Source organism: Dryobates pubescens, chromosome 15 (assembly GCF_014839835.1).
Source record: "Dryobates pubescens isolate bDryPub1 chromosome 15, bDryPub1.pri, whole genome shotgun sequence".
Taxonomy (NCBI): Eukaryota; Metazoa; Chordata; class Aves; order Piciformes; family Picidae; genus Dryobates; species Dryobates pubescens.
The window spans coordinates 24,590,869-24,609,966 of record NC_071626.1 but is presented as its reverse complement, the minus strand read 5'-3'; positions in this window follow the sequence as shown (position 1 = coordinate 24,609,966).

Here is a 19,098-nt window from a genome sequence, read left to right as displayed (position 1 = left end):
TGGAAATGCAGGGCTGGAGCCTTTCCTGAATGGGAGGTACTGAAGCAGCAGCAGTAGTAGTAGATACTTAGGGAAAAACTGTGCAAGTATAACTGCATTTCAAGACAGTAAGCCTGGGACAACTGAAGACATGGTTGCTTCTCCTTGCAAAGCAATCTTTAGTTCATTATAGGTACAAAAGTAATTTGCAGCTGTGTGTCTAAACTGTAAAGCAGAGCTTGTTCTAAAAATACAAAGAAATTCCAAATCCCAGCAATGTAGCTGAAAGATTCTGCAAGCAACCACTGCTTGCATTTCAGCCTGCCTGCCTGAAGACCATGATCATAGTCAGGTACCCAAATATTTGAAGTGCCTTTCATTCAGTTCATTGTGAACTTCATGATTCTAGAAGCTGTAAAGAGGAGGAAAAAAAACCAACCAGGCTGAAGCACTCTTGGCCTTCAGCTCTGACTGACACTGAAAGCATAACTCTAGTGGTCATGGTGCCTGGATGAGTACTGAGCCCAGATCAAAATGGGAGGAATAAGAAAGGCAAGAACTCCTTGTGGTCTACCTGCAGAGCCTAGTGGAGTGTTGGCCACTGATAGATACCCTAAGGAATCCTGTATGGAGTGTGTGAACTGAATATCCCTTACCTAACCTAATGCAAAGCTGGGAGAAGAATTTCACTTGCAGGTGGTAGGCAAAACAGATTTGTGAAGCTGACTCCTGGTGGGAGGGTTTCTAGGTAAATGGCTTTTGATGTAGTCAGTAATTCTTGTTCAAGTGATTAAGAAGCTGCTGTTGTGAGGACACATGGTTTATATTAGAAAAGTACTGACCTAGCATAGGGGAACTCTGGCTGGACTACAGGAAGAGAGCTATCCAAGGGACAGCTGGAGAGCTGCTTGTGGAATCTTAGCTCGGGGTTTCCAGGCTTTCACATGCTTTGTTCATAAGTGCTTGGGGTTTGGTTTTTTTCCTTTGATGATACCTAGGGATCACCCAAAAACCAGAGTTCTGGGCACATCCCAGAAATTTGGGAACCCCTCAGAGGGCACAGTGCTGGGAGCTGGTTGCTGGGGTGGAACACTGCTGGAGATACGTGGGGAGGTGAATTTTGTAGTCTGTGGTTTCCCAACCTGTGCTGCACAGGACTGCTTTGTAGATACTGTGAAAGAGGAGGGTTTAAAGAGGGATGTAGAAGAGAGTAAAAGGGCAGCTCTTTATGTAGAGGAGTGGTACTTTTTGCCATGGGTTAGCAGGCAGTGCAGGAGAAATGTCACTGCATTTTGAACTATTCTGGCTTCTGAGTGCCACTTTTGTATCCCTGACTTAATGTTTTAACCCAATACAGGAGATGTTGTAGACTCTGGTTGGAAGCCCTCTTTCTCATCCCTCCCAGCATTGTTGTAGTCTAATTTATAACCAGTTGGTCCTTGTTCAGAAAGCACCCCAAGGGAATGACTTAGCAAAGCTCCCTGTAGCTGGTACTGTTCCCCTATGGAGGCTGTGTTTTGCTGTAATTATGGATTTCCTGTGAAGTGGCACTACATAGTACACAGAACAAATACAATGTTGGCCATGCATGGGCATGCCAAAATTCTCCAACCTTCTCAGAAGAGCTTTGTAAGCTGCTCTGGCATTTTGGCCTCTTGGTCTCTCCCCTGCCGCCTCCTTGCAAGAGCGGTGTGTGGTGTTCCCAGCCTCCCAAGCTGTTCAGTTGTCATTATAAACCAGACAGAATGTTAGGGGTTGGAAGGGACCTCAAAAGTTCCTCCAGTCCAACTCCCCTGCCAGAGCAGGAGCACCTAGAGCAGATCACACAGGAACACATCCAGGCAGGGCTTGAATATCTCTGGACAAGGAGACTCCACAACCCCCTGGGCAGCCTCTTCCAGTGTTTTGTCGTCCTCATGGGGGAAAATTTTTTTCCTCCTGTTTCCATGGAACTTCCTCTGCCTCAGCTTCCACCATTGCCTCTTGTGCTGGCATTGGGCATCACCCAGCAGAGCCTGGCTCTGTCTTGGCCCTCACCCTGCACAGCTTTATCAACATGAATGAGGTCAGCCCTTGGTCTCCTCCTCTCCAAGCTCAGTCTCTCTTCTTGAGGAAGATGTTCCCCTCCCTTAATCGCTTCTGTGGCTCTGTGTTGGACTCTTTCAAGCAGTTCCCTGAGGTTCTTGAACTGAGGGCCTCAGAACTGGCCTCACAATATTCCAAATGTGGCTTCACCAGGGCAGAGTAGAGGGTCAGGAGAACCTCTCTTGACCTACTAACCACAGCCCTTCTAATCCACCTTAGAATGGCACTGGCCTTCTTGGCCACAAGGGCACATAAATGCCACTGTATAAACTCTCCCTGGGACTTCTGGAAGCATTTGAACATCTCGAGTACTACAGACCCTGGTGATTCTGCTAAGTGTTTCAAGAAGGCCAAGTCACTGAGGCTTCACAGTGGTTTTTAGCTGTGTCTAGCAGAAGTTTGCAGTCCATAAATTCCATGGTGTGACCCACCAAGCCACTCAGTAGCAATCCAAGGCACCAGCCTGCAATGAGGAGGACAAAAGAGGAAAGTAAATTTGAAGCTTCAAGGCCCAACTGGTTTGATTTGTGACATTAAAGTGCACAGAGCTACTTTTCTTGGAAGAGCTTCTGATTCTTTCTCATCTGCCAAGTGCCTTTCCCATGCAAGCTTTCTGAAACAAATCTCCTGTGTGTATTTTTGTAAGTGTGGTTTCTCGAGGTCTTGGAGAGCTATCAGCTTCTTGCTGTCTTATCAGAAAGCTACTCCCAGAGCCTGTCTTTCATTCTGCTGACTGAGACAGTTCTTCGGCAGCTTCTCACCCTGACACTTCCCCATCTCAAATGAAAGCCAAGAGTTCGAAAACAGCCTTCCTTTATGTCCTCCACTGGTTCCTGCCAGTCTTCTGTCACATATCTGAGTTCAGCCAGGGCTGTTGCTTTGTTCTCAGTGGCTTTGTTCTGCTTTCCTCTTCTGAGGAGACAGTGTTGCCATATGCATGGTGGAATTTCAGGGCAGCCGCTGAACGGAGCGGCAGGGCCGTGCCGTCCCCAGGGATGGCTTGGAGAAGACAAATGAGAGTTTGTGATGTGGCTGCTTCTGATTCCCCTCACTGCAGAGCAGCCATGAAGCTGGGTCTGTGCTTAATCAGAGCAACGTGGTGGAGGGGTTGCTCTTGCAGAATTCCTGTTTCAGGAAGCCGGGCACTGCTGGTGGCAGAGCAGGTGGCTGAGTGCTGTGTCCTTGCTGCAAGGCTGGGGCTGAGAGAGCAGGCCAGGAGAGTGGCACTGCAGCTGCAGGCCACATGATGTGTGCTCATTGTAGCCAAGGAAGCATCTCCAACGTTGACCTTCCAGCCTCTCCCCATCTGTACCTGTTTAACATACAGATGGGGGTAAAGCACGTTTGGGCTCGGCAGGACCCCTGCCGCCCATGCGGAAGGGAAATGCTTTTAATCAGCACGTAATGAACTACACGTTCTGCTTTTCACTCTCCATTGCCCACTGCCCTCTCGGAAAAATGAGCTGGGGAGGGACTCTGTCCCAGCTGCCTCTGTGCAGGAGCTCCTGGGATGACAAGAGGCGAGGCTCAGTCCACCCCTAGGCGAGGAAATTGAGGGCAGGGCTTTGTGTGTTCAAAACCGGATAGCAACGTCCACGCATGGCGTCGAAGCGCAGGTGTGGCCAGGCAGCACCATCCCCTTTCCAGCTGCCATCCTGCCTCAGCCCGTGTGCAGGCTTTGAGAGACCGTGGAGCATTCTGTGGGTTTAGCACTGCTGGCCTGGCATCAACTGAGGTGGGGGTTTTGCTTGATCTGCTGCTTTGGCAAAGGTCTTCCTCTCTTTGAAATGTCAATGTCAAGTAGGCAGCGTGTCCGGGAGCAGGGGCAGGATGTCTGGGAGAGAGGGCAGGGTGCCCAGGAAGGGAGGGCAGGGCATCCAGGAGAGAGGACAGAGCGTCCAGGAAGGGGAGAGAGGGCAGGGCGTCCGGGAGAGAGGACAGAGGTCCAGGAAGGGGAGAGAGGGCAGGGCATCCAGGAGAGAGGACAGAGCGTCCAGGAAGGGGAGAGAGGGCAGGGCGCCCAGGAGGGAGGGCAGCATGTCCAGGAAGGAGGACAGAGAGTCCAGGGAGAGAGGGGTTTTGGCAGTGCTGGGCTAACAGCTGCCTCGATGATTTTGAAGACCTTTTCCAACCTAAACAATTCCATGTTTCTGTGACTATGACAAGGTCTGTTAGAGTCAGCCTAGGAAAGCAGATCCATGCCAAGTAGCTGAGGTAGAAGCAGGTCCAGGATTGCTCCATAAGGCTGATGGAGTGAAGGTTCCTTCCTCTGTGTTTATTAAAGGGGAGATGTCTAAGGGAGAAGCAGCACTGGAGTGTCAGAGTCCCCTTCAAATCATAAAGAAGCTATTGAGAGAAAGGTGCTGCAAAGAAGTTGAGAACTGAAGAGAAGAATTGCTGCTCTCTTGTCCTGCACCCACCAGGGGAAGAGAGGATGCGAAGGATTAATCAGGGCTGATGTTCACCAGCTCTGGCAAGTCTCTCTGTCTTGTGCCTCTTTCATTTGGAAATACTTGGCTCACTAGCAGAAGGGCAGTAGGTGGAATGTCTTCTCAATGAAAGTGGAACAGACTCAGTGTGGGCAAAATTCTCTTCTTGTGGACAAAGCTAGACCAGACTTCTATTCGAGGAGCTTCTTTGGCCTTCCAGTCAGTGGGAGGCAAGCAGACACCTGGCGCACTGCAGCACTGGGGGGGATGTCAGAAGAGCAGTCTCCCTTCCTGACGGCAGCAGGAGCTCAACCCTCAAATTGTAATCTGCAGAGTCCTCTGCTCCCCTTTTGTGTCACAGGCCACCTTCCCCTCTCCTTCCTTCCTAGCTTTCAGGTTTCTTTACCTCTGCCACCTCTGCCCCCTCTGCCGTAGTCGGTAGCTGTCAGTTGCAGGGATGAAAGATTACTGCCAGCGTGAGTGGAAGGGCAGAAGGTTGAACTCTGCCAGCTGCCTCCTCTGCACTTGCATACATAAAGCAGGTGAGGAGTACACATTTCCTCGCCTCATGAAATTCAGATGTCCTCAGTGGCTCACTAGCATCCTCTCGCATGCCCCTGGGGTTCACCACGCTGGCACAGCGATGTCTATCCCTCTGCCACCACAAGGATTTGCTCCTGATGCCTGTGCAGTGTCCCTGCATATAATCCTGGTGTGTCTACCTCCAAAGGGGCTGAGGTTAAAAACGTACCTGCTGTGCACAACCCTGGGAACTGTTGCCTCTTTTCCTTGATAGATGGATGAACACCACTGCCTCATTTCTTTTCCTGAGCAATAGTAATGCACAGCAGCACAACATAGACCTTCCCAGATTGTTTTCAGGGCCCACGTGGCTATGAAACACACTGAGGGGCTTCACAGTTGGAGTGGGAAACGAGGTGCTGTCTGTGGCCCTGCATCTACCTGTGCCACGTTCCTGCCATCTCGGTGACCCTTGGGCTGATTTAGGTGGGCAGAAGACACCTGCTTGCTGCTTCTGTGTTTGGGAAGTTAGAAAGGGAAGGGAGCAAGCTGGTAACAGCTGAGGCTCCTCCTCAAGGCAGAGCACATGGAAGAGGAGGGGTACCTGTTGTGCCCATCAAATGAGGGATGGGAGCACCCCACTGATTTGATGCCTCTTGGGGAGGAGGGCGACCCGCTGCTGCTTCCCTTGGCATTGAGGGGGGAGGTGGCAGGAGAGCCTAAGCCACTACATCCGTGTTTCTGAAGCTGGGTGACGTTGGTTGTTTGGGGTTTGTTGTATAATTGTAAGTTTGTAAAGAATGTAATCTGTCTGTCTGGGGCACAAGGAGAGGAGGGAGGCCTTGCTCTTCTGGGGTGAGCCTGTTCTTGTGTTGCTGTGCTTTGTGTTGCTGGGTGGGGAGGGGCTTAGCAGCCAGGAGGGCAAAAGCCTGGCCCTTGTCATCTGCTCAGAACTGTCCTAGGGCGATGGCAGGGTGAGCTGATGCCGCGGCAGAGACCTCCCACACCGAGCTGTGCAAATGACCTCTGCCCGCATCCCTCGGCGAGGGGACCCTGACCTGCGTGGGGCTCTGCACTGGAGGGCGTTGCTGGGTGGTGAGAACTCGCGCTCAGGGGCCGGTCCTGCTCGTCTTGGGCTTGGCTGGAAACTGAGCTGGACGGGTGCCTGTGCTGTTGAGGAAAGGTGGGACCTGAGAGTCCGAATCTCTCAGTGCAAGAAGTCGCTGGAGCCGGAGCTGCTGGCCCCGGAGCTGCTGGCCCCAGCACTTCCCCCCCCAGCAGGGGCCCAGGTGCTGCTCCTCTCCATCCCCTGCTTCCCAGGAGCCGGCTGTGGCCCCTGCCTCGCTCCCCGGTCCGTAGAGCACAGTGTCAGGGCTCCTCTTCTCTCTCCTGCTGCTGCTGCTGCTGCAAAGCCGTGTGAACTTTCCTGGTCAATACTGGAAAGGGGAATGCTATTTATTTTTGTATTGTGTATATTTTGTCTTGGTCTGCTGATCACCTTTGTTCCCCAGGAGCGACAGTTACCTCAATAGTTAGTTTACTACTGTGTGTGGGTAATTTTTTTAAAGAACTTTTTTAAAAGCTTGATCCTTGGAGGTCTGTAGATTTTATTTCCATATGAATTGGTTATTTTGTATAAAGTATGTTCTTAAAATAGCAACCACCCACGCTGTGTGTGTGTTTTCTTGTCTCCTGGATGGCCTTCCTCTGCCTCTGTAAAGGGGCAGCGGATGGGGGTGGGAGGGCGACACCAGAGGGCTCTTGTTTTTTTCAGAGAGACAAAGCCCTGGGCTGCAGTCAGATGTGCTCATGCCATCTGAAATCCATTCCCAGGAGAGCACCTCAGAAGCTAATTGGGCCCGTTTCCTCTTCCAAAAATGCAGCTGTTTGTGTATGAACTCAACCCAGCTGCGGAAGGGAGATCCTGCTGCTGCTTTCCCCCAGGTCCCTTGGTGGGCTGCAGGAAAGCCTGCCTGCCTTTCTGAAACACCTCACAGGCTTAGGCTGCAGGTACTCCGTTCCCCCACGCTCAGCTGAAACCTTTCTGCTTCAAAAAGGGTGACTACCCTTGAGTAAAGCCTGTGGAGTGATGCTGCTGCAAAGGAGGCTCTGATGTAGCCTGGGTGGTTCCCCTTTGTCCTGCTTTAACTCTCAGCAGCATGACAGCTCTCAGGGGCTGGTAGGGGAATGAGAAGCTTTTCAAGCTCAAGTGGTCTGAATCCACACTGAACCCAAAAAGGCATCTTGCTGTTTGTTAGATCCCCCACAGGAGGTGGGGCAGTGGCTGCAGCCCTCCAAACTCTTCCAAGGAAACACTGCACTTTCTCACAGGGGTTTTGGCATCGAACCGGGACCTGCCCAGAACATTTCTTGCAGGAAGGTGCCTGCTGTAGGTGCAAGAGGGCAGCTTGCACGTGGCCCTTTCTCAGCTGGTCTCTCAATAACTTGCTCCATCTTGCTGATCTTGCAGCTTTGTGTCAGAACAAAACCAAGGCCATGTTCCTTCAAAGGCAGTGCCAGCAAAAGAGCACACGAAGGCTCTCGGGCAAGCACTACATGCCCCTTGCCTTTCCTCCTAGCACTGGCTGGTGAAAGTCTCTGTCTCCTCCAGGGCTGGTAACAGATGCTCTTCATCACATCTCCTCCTGCCAAAACAGCTTTGCAGCAGAGCTTGCTTGCACTATGGGCTCCATCCGCCCCTCCTGTGGTAGCCTCGCTCGGGCTGGGGCTGCTCCTGAGCCCAGAGTACCTTCCCAAGCTTTTGTCACTGCAGCTGCCTCTGCAAAGAGATGCTCATGAAACATCTGTCTCTGACACAGGACCCCACACTTGCTGGCTGAACCAGTGCACTCACCTTACCCTCTTTGCTCATCTTTCTTTCTGTGTGCCCTAAGCAGCAAGTTCATCCCCTCAGGCTGCCAGTGTTTTACAAAGATGGGCAAATGAGCCCCAGGAGCAAGCTGTTCAAGAGCTGGCTGGTAAATTACAGCATCACAGGGGTTGGAAGGGGCCTCTGGAGATCTTCCAGTCCAACACCCCTGCCAGAGCAGGATCTTAGAATCCAGCACAGGTTGCACAGGAGAATATCCAGATGGATATTGAAAGTCTCCAGAGAAAGACACTCCACAGCCTCTCTGGGCAGCCTGCTCCAGGGCTCTGGGACCTTCACAGTGAAGAAGTTCCTTCTCAGGTTGAGGTGGAACCTCCTGTGCTGGAGTTTCCATCCACTGCCCCTTGACCTATCCCAGGGCACAAGTGAGCAGAGGCTGTCCCTGTCCCTTCCTTCCTGACCCCCAGCCCTCAGGTATTTATAAACATTTATTAAATCCCCTCTCAGCCTTCTCCTCTCCAGACTAAACAGCCCCAGGGCTCTCAGCCCTTCCTCACCAGGCAGTGCTGCAGTCCCTTCAGCATCCTTGGACTCTCTCCAGCAGATCCCTGTGCCTCCTGAACTGGGGAGCCCAGAACTGGATGCAATATTCCAGGTGGGACCTCACCAGGGCAGAGTAGAGGGAGAGCAGAACCTCCCTGGATCTGCTGGACACACTCCTGAATGCACCCCAGGATCCTATTGGCCTTCTTGGCCACAAGGGCTCAGTGCAATCCCACTCCTAGGTCCATTCAGAGACTCATTTCATCCTCCACAGCTCGGTCTGAAAGATGCTTCTCCTGCCACATATTTGTCTATTTTGTGAGCAAAGAAGTTTGCAGGAGCCCACCTTGGCACCTTCCTGCCATGGGTGATGGGAACCATTGAACCATAGAATTATCAGGGTTGGAAGGGACCTCAAGGATCACCCAGTTCCAACCCTGCCTGAATGAGCAGGGACACCTCACACTAGATCAGGTTGCTCAGGGCCACATCCAGCCCGGAAGGAAGAGCCCAAGATGTGTTCTGCTGCACCCTGACATCTTGAGCACTGCAAAACCACTGCTGACACTGCTGCCTCTGGCAGACAGGCAAAGGCAAGCATCCCAGGGGGTGCTTCCCGGCTTGGACACAGCTCCAGGCACTGCACTGGCTGAGGACCTCTCCAAGCTTTGTCAGGGTAAGCTGTTCCCAGGGGCAGGCAAAGGGCTGCTCACTGTCATGTATCCCTCTCCCCTCCTCCCCCTCACAGGGGCCAGAGTTTGGGGTGATGAGAGCAAGTTGTCCAGTTTAGAAAGGGGAGGAATTCAGTTGACCCATCAGTCCCAGGAAGCATTTGGGTCAGAGGGGATCGGCAGCAGGAGGTTTCTAATCCAGGGGCTTAGCAGAGCTGGCGCTAATTGGAACCAGTCCTGAAGAAGGGGCGGAAAGTCACTGCTCTTAGAGCTGCCTTGCAGCCCAGGCAAAGACAAAGCTTAGCTGTGCACTAGGAAATGCCAAGTCCTGACCTTGACAAGATGCTATCATGAGCAAATAGGTGGCACCAGGCTAGGTCATGCGTCCCCCTAATTTTTCACCTTTCTTCCTGCATTCTGTTGTCCTCCATTCTCGTTTCGTTTCCTTCCTTCCCATCATGAGTTGGCAAAGCTACTGCCTTGTACTGAGAGAGAGCTTTCCTGAGCTCTTAGACTGAGGCTTTGAGCTCTAGATTTCCTCTAGCCTCCATCTCCCTGAGAACCACCTCCTGCTTTTCATCCAGCTGCCTCAGAGCGGCTTACTCAGGTGACCACCAGGGATGGGTGGGCAAATCACAGAATAGAATTAACCAGGTTGGAAAAGACCTTCGAGATCATTGAGTCCAACCCATCACCCAACACCATCTAATCAACTAAACCATGGCACCAAGTGCCTCAGCCAGGCTCTTCCTAAACACCTCCAGGGATGGTGACTCCACCACCTCCCTGGGCAGCACATCCCAATGGCCAATCTCTCTTGCTGGGAAGAACTTCTTCCTAACATCCAGCCTAAACCTCCCCTGGTGCAGCTATCACAGTACATTAGAGGTTGGAAGAGACCCCAAGAGCATCAAGTCCAATCCCCCTGCCAAAGCAGCATCCCCCAGGGCAGTCTGCACAGGAATGCATCCAGGTGGGTTTGGAAAGTCTCCAGAGAAGGAGACTCCACAACCCCTCTGGGCAGCTTGCTCCAAGGCTCTGTCACCCTCACTGTAAAGAAGTTTCTCCTCATGTTGAGCTGAAACCTTCTATGTTCCAGTTGGTATCCATTGGTCCTTGTCTTATTGCTGTGCACCACCCAAAAGAGCTTGGCCCCCTCCACTTGACACCCACCCCTCAGCTATTGATAGGCATTGATCAGATCCCTCTCAGCCTCCTCTTCTCCAGTCTAAACAGCCTCAGGGCTCTGTCTCTCTTCACAGGGGAGATGCTCAAGTCCCCTAAGCCTCCTCCTGGGTCTCTGTTGGACTCTCTCCAGCAGGTCTCTGTCTCTCTTGACCTGGGGAGCCCCAAACTGGATGACCTCAATGAAGACCAATGCCCACTTTGGGTGTGGAAATAAATGGCAGCTTCTCACTCCCATAATATGCTACCTCCAGGCTGAGCTTCAGCTCCATGGAAGCTTTGCTAGAGCTAATGGACAGTGCATCTGCTGCACCTTTGAGGAGTGCCTAATGGCAAGGGAAGAACTGGGATATCCTTGGCACCCATCAGTGTTTTAGGAAGGCTTTATTTGTTTTGTCTATTTCCCCAAAAGTAAAGCATCCTGCAGGTGAAGTTTCTATCTCACATTTTCCTCTTGCTTGCCATGCTTTAGCACGGGAGACACCACCTTGCACAGAAAGGTAAGACTCAGCTTTAGGCTGAAGCATTTCCTCTTCTCAGAGATGCTGAGTTATATAAATGTTAACAGAAACAGCCACTCCTAATGCCAAGATTCTGATGCTGTCCCACACGTGGAGATGTATAATGCAACTTCCCCAAGCAGACAGAGTTCTCCTACCCATTAGGACCCCACTCTACCTCCTGCAGCCCTCAAAGCTGCAGTTTTTGTTTGGTGGAGAAGGCACAGGCACAGACAAGTAGAGCAAAGCCACTTGCCTGGTGGGGCAGCCCACATTCCTTGTAGGTGGGAACAGACCCAAACTTGGGCTGTTTCCAGCTCAGTCTGAGGATGGGCATAGATGTATATTTACACACACACATGTATATTTACACACATATATATACTTACACACACACATATATATACACATATATATATATTTATACACACACACACACAACAAATGCTCTCCCAAGTGCTGACAGAAAATGCAAACTTGCTTTGGACCATCATGAGAGCCCCAGATGGGGACCCCAGGAGTCCTGTGCGTGCCCAGCAGGGAGAATGCAGAGCAGCTTCACCAGAGGAGAAGGTGGGAAGAGGCAAGGGCCCACCGTGGGCCTCCAGCAGCATCTCAGGGCTGTCTCCTCCTCCTCTGTCAGCACTGGGAGGCCACACACTCCCTGCTCACTGTTAAAAATTCCTTTCCCAAAGAGACTGCCAGAGTGGAGGGCTCATAAACAGCTCAGCCCCTTGCCACGCAGGCACCGTTCTTCCGGGGCCGGTAGGCAAAACTTGTTTGCAATTTCCTTGGGCCGTGACCTTTGTTTTGACCGTGGCAGAGGAGAAGCACAATCCATCAAACCCTTGCTGAGGGTGGGGGGGAGAGCTGCCTTTGGCTGGCGGGGGTGGAAGTGCCTTTACAAGGGGCAAAAGAGCACCGCTTGGACCCTAGAGTCTGGCGGGGAGGCGCAGGGGACCCCTCGCTGCCAGCGCAGCCAGGTTCAAGCTCCTCTCCGGCAGGGGATTCACCATGCATGGCACACCACAGGCTCCTGCCAGAGAGGCTGGAGACACTTTGCTTTAGCTTTTATTTTCCCCAGAGCAATGCTGGATCTTGATTTGCTGGATGATGTTTTTGCTGCATCAGCAGGGTGAGGAAAGATGTCTTGCAAGGCTTGTGTCCAGAGCCAGCCCTCCCTGCAGGCTGGCCAGCAAGTATCACAACCTTACTTTCAGCAGGAGTTTGGACAAAAGGGAGATGCCGGCACGCTTACTGGCTCCAAAGCCCCAGCTCTTCATGGGCCTGGACACCTCCAGGCTGCAGAAGTTTTTGGTAGACCCTGCACTGCTGTTTTGTTAGGAAAATCAGCAGTAAACTGGAACCATCCCCTGGGAAACAGCTCTCCTTAGGTGCCTGGAACTCAAATTCCCAGGGGGGCAATTCCTGGCGGGAGCACGGTGCCCTGCACTCAGGTGTCCCCTTTGAAGGCATACCTGCATATGAAACCAATCTCCCCCGAGGAAATGCAGCCTGTGCATACCAGTCTGCCTGGCTTCCCTTGGCTGCCTGGCCCTGTCTACCCTCCCTCTGATCTCTGCTTCCCTAGGGAAACACATCCTACCACACTTCCCTGCTGCTAAATGCAGATTCCCTTGGGAAATTGCTCTGTCATGAGCCCTCTTTTTCTCAAGCACTTGGAGAGCCCCTAGATTTGGAGGTCAGGAGGGAGGGCTGCAATACTTCACCGGACCCCTTGTGTAGCACCAAGCACGGCCTTGCATCACTCAGACCATCCCAGGAAGGAGCTGTGTGCTGGTTTCCAGGCAGAGCAGACCATGATGTGGAGAAACGTCCTGTTCAGCTCCCTTTTTGATGAGGATCTGTGGAGCTCGGGGAGGAGGAGAATGGAAAGGAAAAATCTTCTACATCTCAAACAGATAAACTTGGTGGAGGTAGTTCCTTGCTCTAGCAGAAGGAAGAGGGAGGCACACGTGTCAGAAAGTCATTCAGACTGGATGTTAGGAAGAAGTTCTTCCCCATGAGGGTGGTGAGAGACTGGCACAGGTTGCCCAGGGAGCTGGTGGAAGCCTCATCCCTGGAGGTGTTTGCAGCCTCATCCCTGGAGGTGTTTGCAGCCTCATCCCTGGAGGTGTTTGCAGCCTGGCTGGATGTGGCTGTGAGTAATGATTTAGTGTGAGGTATCCCTGCCTCACTCCTCAGGTGGAACTGAATGATTCTTGGGGTCCCTTCCAACTCTTGACAATTCATTGATTCTAATAAAGCCACACAAAGCCCAAACCTCTTTTCTGCCTTTTTCTGCATCTATGTCCCCAACACCCAACAACAACTGGCTCAGCACCCAGCTCCCTAAGAGCCAGCACACCAAACCCCACATCCTCTCCCCTGGCTGACCTGCCCCCCACCCTTTGCCCTGCAGTGGTTCCTGGTGGCCAAGTTCCAGGTGTGAGACAACTCTGAGAATGTCCAACTCCTTCTTGCTTTCTTCTAGCTGCTGGGAGCCTGTAAGGGACCAGGTACAGTGGTGGCATCCCCTGAGATGCTTTCCTGGAGATGGCTGAACACTTGCCCACTGATGTGAAGTAGTGAATGAAGTCCTCGTTTTGCTTTGCTTGCATCTACATCTTTTGCTTTGCCTATGGAATGTCTTTATCTCAACCCATGAGTCTTCTCAGTTTTACCCTTTGATTCCTTCTGGGAAGGAGAAAGCAAGCAGCTGTGTGGTTCTTAGCTGCTAGCTGGGGTTAAAAAACAGAGAGCTAAGACCCCTGACACAAATCTCTCCTATGGAGAGGCAGCCCAGGGGCAGCTTCTTCTCCAGGTGGAAAGGAATAAAGACGACCACTGAAGTAGGCTTTTTGAGGAGGTCAGACCAGGTTTGGTGTATCCCACAAGGAGCCAAATGTTGGATCTGGAGGAGAAGAAGGTGTGGGCTATTGCACATGCATGTGTGATAGTGTGGTGGGTTGAAATTACCCCCCCCCCCAGAATAAAATTGCCAGAGCAGCTGAGTTGGAAAGCAAATGAAGCTGTATTTACAGGCAGACTGAAACCTAGAGCTATGGAATGCGATGAGTATGTACAAAACAGACAACATTTACAGTTCATAGGCAGCACAAGAACCTCCCCCTGGACAAAACCAGGGGGCTAGGAATAGCTTTCCCCTCTCTCCTCCCCCAGACAAGGGATGAAGAAAGAAAAGCAGAGAGCAGCTTGTTAGCACTTAACAAAGAAACACAGCCAAGGTCAGCAACAGCCAAGCAAAAGCTACCAGCTGGTACCTGCTGGAGCAAAGAAACCAAGAAAGAGCAAGAGTTAGTTCATGCAACTAACTTTGTGCTAGTTACCAGACCACTGGGATTAATTAGACCTTCTCATTAGTTTCTTTCACATCCAATGGTAATTTATTTTCATTCTACCACTTTTCTACTCAATCTGTGGAAGATTTCCCTAGGCATCAGCCTGAAACTGCCACAGGTAGCTTCTGTCCCATGCGGACGACCAAGGGGCACATCTGTGGGCACTGTGATTTGGTGGCATGAGGGAGTCTGTGGGGCATGGGGCAGTGGGTTGAAGTTTCCCCCCCCCAACATTAACTTTGCCAGAGCAGCTCAGCTGGAAGCAGATGCAAGCTGTATTTAGGAGCAACACTCCAATCTACAACAGACTGCAAGGGATCTGTACAAAACATCCAGGAGGTACAGCATTTACAGGGATTTACAACTCATAAACAGCACCAGGACCCCCTGGCCAAAGACCAGGGGAAGCTAATAGCTTCTCCCTCCTTGCCTCCCCTTTACCCCCTGTACAAAAGGGAGATGAGAAAGGAGCAGAGAAGTTAGACTCAGCCAAAACTGTGCAGCCAAGGTCAAGCAGAAGCCTGTTAGTATCCCTCCCAGAGTGAAGAGGTGAGAGGAGAAATAGTTTTGGGAACTAGATCTTATGGTGTCTCTCTCTCTCTCTCTCTCCCATGGGAGTGTTTAGCATCATCTGTGTTGTCCTTCTCACACCCAGGAGTGATTTATTTACGTGTTTACTACTTTCTGTTCCAGATCTGTGACACATTTTTAAAGGCATAGCCTAAACCTACCACACATGGTGAGGTGTGCTCTGCTGCAGCAGTTGAGGGAAAGCTGCCCACAGATAGGGACAAAAATACCCCAGCTCAGCCCCTTGAAAGGCCAGAACCTGCCAGCAGTGCTTTCTGCCAAAGACTGTGATTCTGGCACAAGGCCAGGCAGGGCTGGCTTCTGTTTGCCAGGCTGCAGGTGATGCTGCTTGACAGTCATCTTTCACTTCAAAATGTTGCCTCTGAAGCCAAACTCTGAAGCCCTTGCTGCTCACATGACAAGGGAAGACAAACCTTTTTTACCATGTAAGACAGTCTCTTGGGGGTCTTCTTTAAAGCAATTGAGTCAGCAGTGCTGGGACTCAACATCGTTGATGTCCCACAAGCTGGTGACCACCGCAGCAGCTGAACAGGGCCAGCAGCTGTGGGCTTGGGCTGGTGTGCAGTGGATTTTGTACTCTGGATGCTGGGCCTGAGATTGCTGCCATTTACAGGCTCACAGAGTGTTATGGGTTGGAAGGGACCTCTGGAGATCTTTGAGTCCAACCCCGCTGCCAGAGCAGGCTTTGCCAAAACACCAAACGCTGTCCCCCCTCACTACCCTGCCCAGCACCCTGTTCCCATCCTGGGGGGCACATCATGCCATCTCAGCTCAGGATGCCCATTTCCAGGCCTCACTGAAATTAAACTGAGGGCACACATCCCAGAGGCCTCTCTCCTTTCCCCAGGCCCTGCTGTAGCTGATCTCTTCCAGCCCAGGAACCCCTCCAAGCTGCATCCACAGCTTCCACATCACTCAGAGCAGTTTAGGGCACTGCAGTGCTCACTCCAGGGCTTTGGCTGGGAACTGGGATTTGGCTCCAGCAGTGCCTGCCTTTTCTCTGGGGCTGATGATGCCTGTCTGCTTTGAAGGAGAGGGTGCAGGGAGCATGGGAAACAGCAAGCATCTTGCCTGGGTTTTCAGCTGCCTCCCCCAGTCACGCAGGCTCTGGCCCTGCCCCGTGTGCAGATGTGTGGCGGATGCCCTCGCGCCAGATGTCCTGGGAGATCAAAGTTGCTGCTCCCTGCATCCTCCAGTCACACATGCACACACACACACTCCTGTGCCTCCCAAAAGACTTATAACTTATGCTCTCTATCTCCTGTCCAAGATATTTCCCTCCCCTTCCTTTGTATGCTTTCCAAACCTCCCGAAGTCTTTGGCATTCCTTGCAGCCCAGGCTGCGCCGGCAGGGACAGGCACCCATTTGCTCTCACCAGTGGCAGCCAGCACTGGGAGGCAGAGAGTGTGGGGTGCCTTGAGGGTTTTCCAGCCCACTTCACTGCCTCTGAGATTTGCTGCTTCATGGGGGTGGGAGGCAAAGGCACCCATCGTCTGGATGAGACTCTGCAGCATCCCTGCACCTCCTGCCCTACCCCGCACGGATGAAAGCAGCTGGGGGGTTGTTGCAGCCCCACACGGTGACGAGGAACCACATGCTCCCTGCCCTGAGATGTCCACTTGTGCTCCCAGCAAATTTCTGCAGCCCTCTTGTCCCCTCACAGTCCTGTGGTAGCCCCTGACCTGCACTGGTGCCTGTGTGTATTTGCACTACATATTTGCTTCTACAAATAGGGGTGCAGCACCCATGAGGTTAAAACTAAAGCCAAGGGAGGTGCCCGACTGCTAGCAAGTCACTCAGCAGCATGGAGACAGGTTTACAGAAGTAAAGCAGCCAAGCTGTGGGCAGCTCCAAGGGTTTGCTGCAAGGCTTTGCCTTTCTCCTCTTTTCCCCAAGCTAATTGAGGGGTTGGGAGGCTTACAGGGACCTCAGGCGGAGAAGCAAAGTGAGCACAAACCTTCCTGCTAGGTGCTGCAGGTGGAAGGTTCCCATTTAGGGTTGCACAGAGGTTTTTTTCCCCATCTTCTCACTGTGACAAGCGGAAGGGAGCTACCAGCAAGTAACTCATGAGTCAAGCAGGCTCTTGCCCATCTCTTCTCACAGAGAAGCATGGAGTTTAACTTTCCACATGTATTGTGGAGAAATGCTGTGTCTTTAGCTCAAGGTGCAGCACAACTGTCTCCTGCCTGGAGGATGGACCCACTGCTGCCAGCTACCAGGTTGGAAAAGCAGGTGATGGTTACCTAGAACTAGCTTACAGTTGCAGTTGCCAGGTTAGACACAGGCTGCTGTGGAAAAAAAGCAAAGCCATAGTGGGTTCAGCAGAGCCTTCCTTTTCTGCCTCCCTGATGGCACAGGGTGCTGACAGTGCCCTGGCAAGGGACCAGTCTGTCTCTGAAGGGAGCATCAGGGCCTCAGGCCCTGGGGATGGACACCAGCCCACCCAAAATTCAGAATTAACCAGGCTGGGAAAGACCTTTGAGATCACCAAATCCAACCTATCACCCAACACCATCTGATCAACTGATTTGATAGGGGCAGGGTCACTCCACGGCAGGCAGAGTCCAGGGAGAAGCCAGGTCTGAGTGAAGCGAGCAGGATGAAGGTGGGAGCCAGAGCAGGAGAGCGAGGGCAGGAGCAGCAGCAAGGTGATGGTGAGAGCCAGAGCAGCAGAGTGAGAGTGAGGGCAGGAGCAGCAGCAAGATGATGGTGAGAGCCAGAGCAGCAGAGTGAGGGCAGGAGCAGCAGCAAGGTGATGGTGAGAGCCAGAGCAGCAGAGTGAGGGCAGGAGCAGCAGCAAGGTGATGGTGAGAGCCAGAGCAGCAGAGCGAGGGCAGGAGCAAGATGATGGTGAGAGCCAGAGCAGCAGAGTGAGGGCAGGAGCAGCAGCAAGGTGATGGTGAGAGCCAGAGCAGCAGAGCGAGGGCAGGAGCAAGATGATGGTGAGAGCCAGAGCAGCAGAGTGAGGGCAGGAGCAGCAGCAAGGTGATGGTGAGAGCCAGAGCAGCAGAGTGAGGGCAGGAGCAGCAGCAAGGTGATGGTGAGAGCCAGAGCAGCAGAGCGAGGGCAGGAGCAGCAGCAAGGTGATGGTGAGAGCCAGAGCAGCAGAGTGAGGGCAGGAGCAGCAGCAAGGTGATGGTGAGAGCCAGAGCAGCAGAGCGAGGGCAGGAGCAGCAGCAAGGTGATGGTGAGAGCCAGAGCAGCAGAGCGAGGGCAGGAGCAGCAGCAAGGTGATGGTGAGAGCCAGAGCAGCAGAGTGAGGGCAGGAGCAGCAGCAAGGTGATGGTGAGAGCCAGAGCAGCAGAGTGAGGGCAGGAGCAGCAGCAAGGTGGTGGTGAGAGCCAGAGCAGCAGAGTGAGGGCAGGAGCAGCAGCAAGGTGATGGTGAGAGCCAGAGCAGCAGAGTGAGGGCAGGAGCAGCAGCAAGGTGATGGTGAGAGCCAGAGCAGCAGAGTGAGGGCAGGAGCAGCAGCAAGGTGATGGTGAGAGCCAGAGCAGCAGAGTGAGGGCAGGAGCAAGATGATGGTGAGAGCCAGAGCAGCAGAGTGAGGGCAGGAGCAAGATGATGGTGAGAGCCAGAGCAGCAGAGCGAGGGCAGGAGCAGCAGCAAGGTGGTGGTGAGAGCCAGAGCAGCAGAGTGAGGGCAGGAGCAGCAGCAAGGTGATGGTGAGAGCCAGAGCAGCAGAGTGAGAGCGAGGGCAGGAGCAAGATGATGGTGAGACCCAGAGCAGCAGAGTGAGAGCGAGGACAGGAGCAAGATGATGGTGAGAGCCCCGATGGCTTTCTGGCCACTCTGTTTAAGGTGTTTCTAGACAATGTGTCCAAGGCCAGTGTATAATGGGTGCGAAGCATCCTGCCTAATCATAGCTCCCAAACCCAGCGGACTTCCCCACGGGGCAGGAACCTCCTTGCAGGGGGGAGGAAGAATGGGCACTAATTGCCTGTCCCCAGGCGAAGGGGAAGGCAACTTTGCACCTTTGTCTTTCCCCATTCAAACCTCTGCCGCTGGAGATGGGGGCAGGGGGGGTTTGGAGCACATGTAACATCAACTAAACCGTGGCACCAAACGCCTCATCCAGTCTCTTTTTAAACACTTCCAGGGATGGCATCTCCACCACCTCCCCAGGCAGCCCGTGCCAATGGCAAATCTCTTTCTGTGAAGAACTTCTTCCTCCCCTGGTGCAGTTTGAGACCACCGCAGCAAGGTGAGAGCCATCTCCAGCCTGGCTACCCAGGTGGTGCTTGCAACCATTGCTGAGAGCCACTGCACGGAGCTGGTGCTGAAAGAAACATGGAGCCACAAGATGAAAAGGGACTGAGTAGCACAGAGCAATAAAGCTGGTCAGATGCAAGGAGATGTGGTAGCAATTTATTAAATAAGGAACAGCAAAAAAAGCCAGA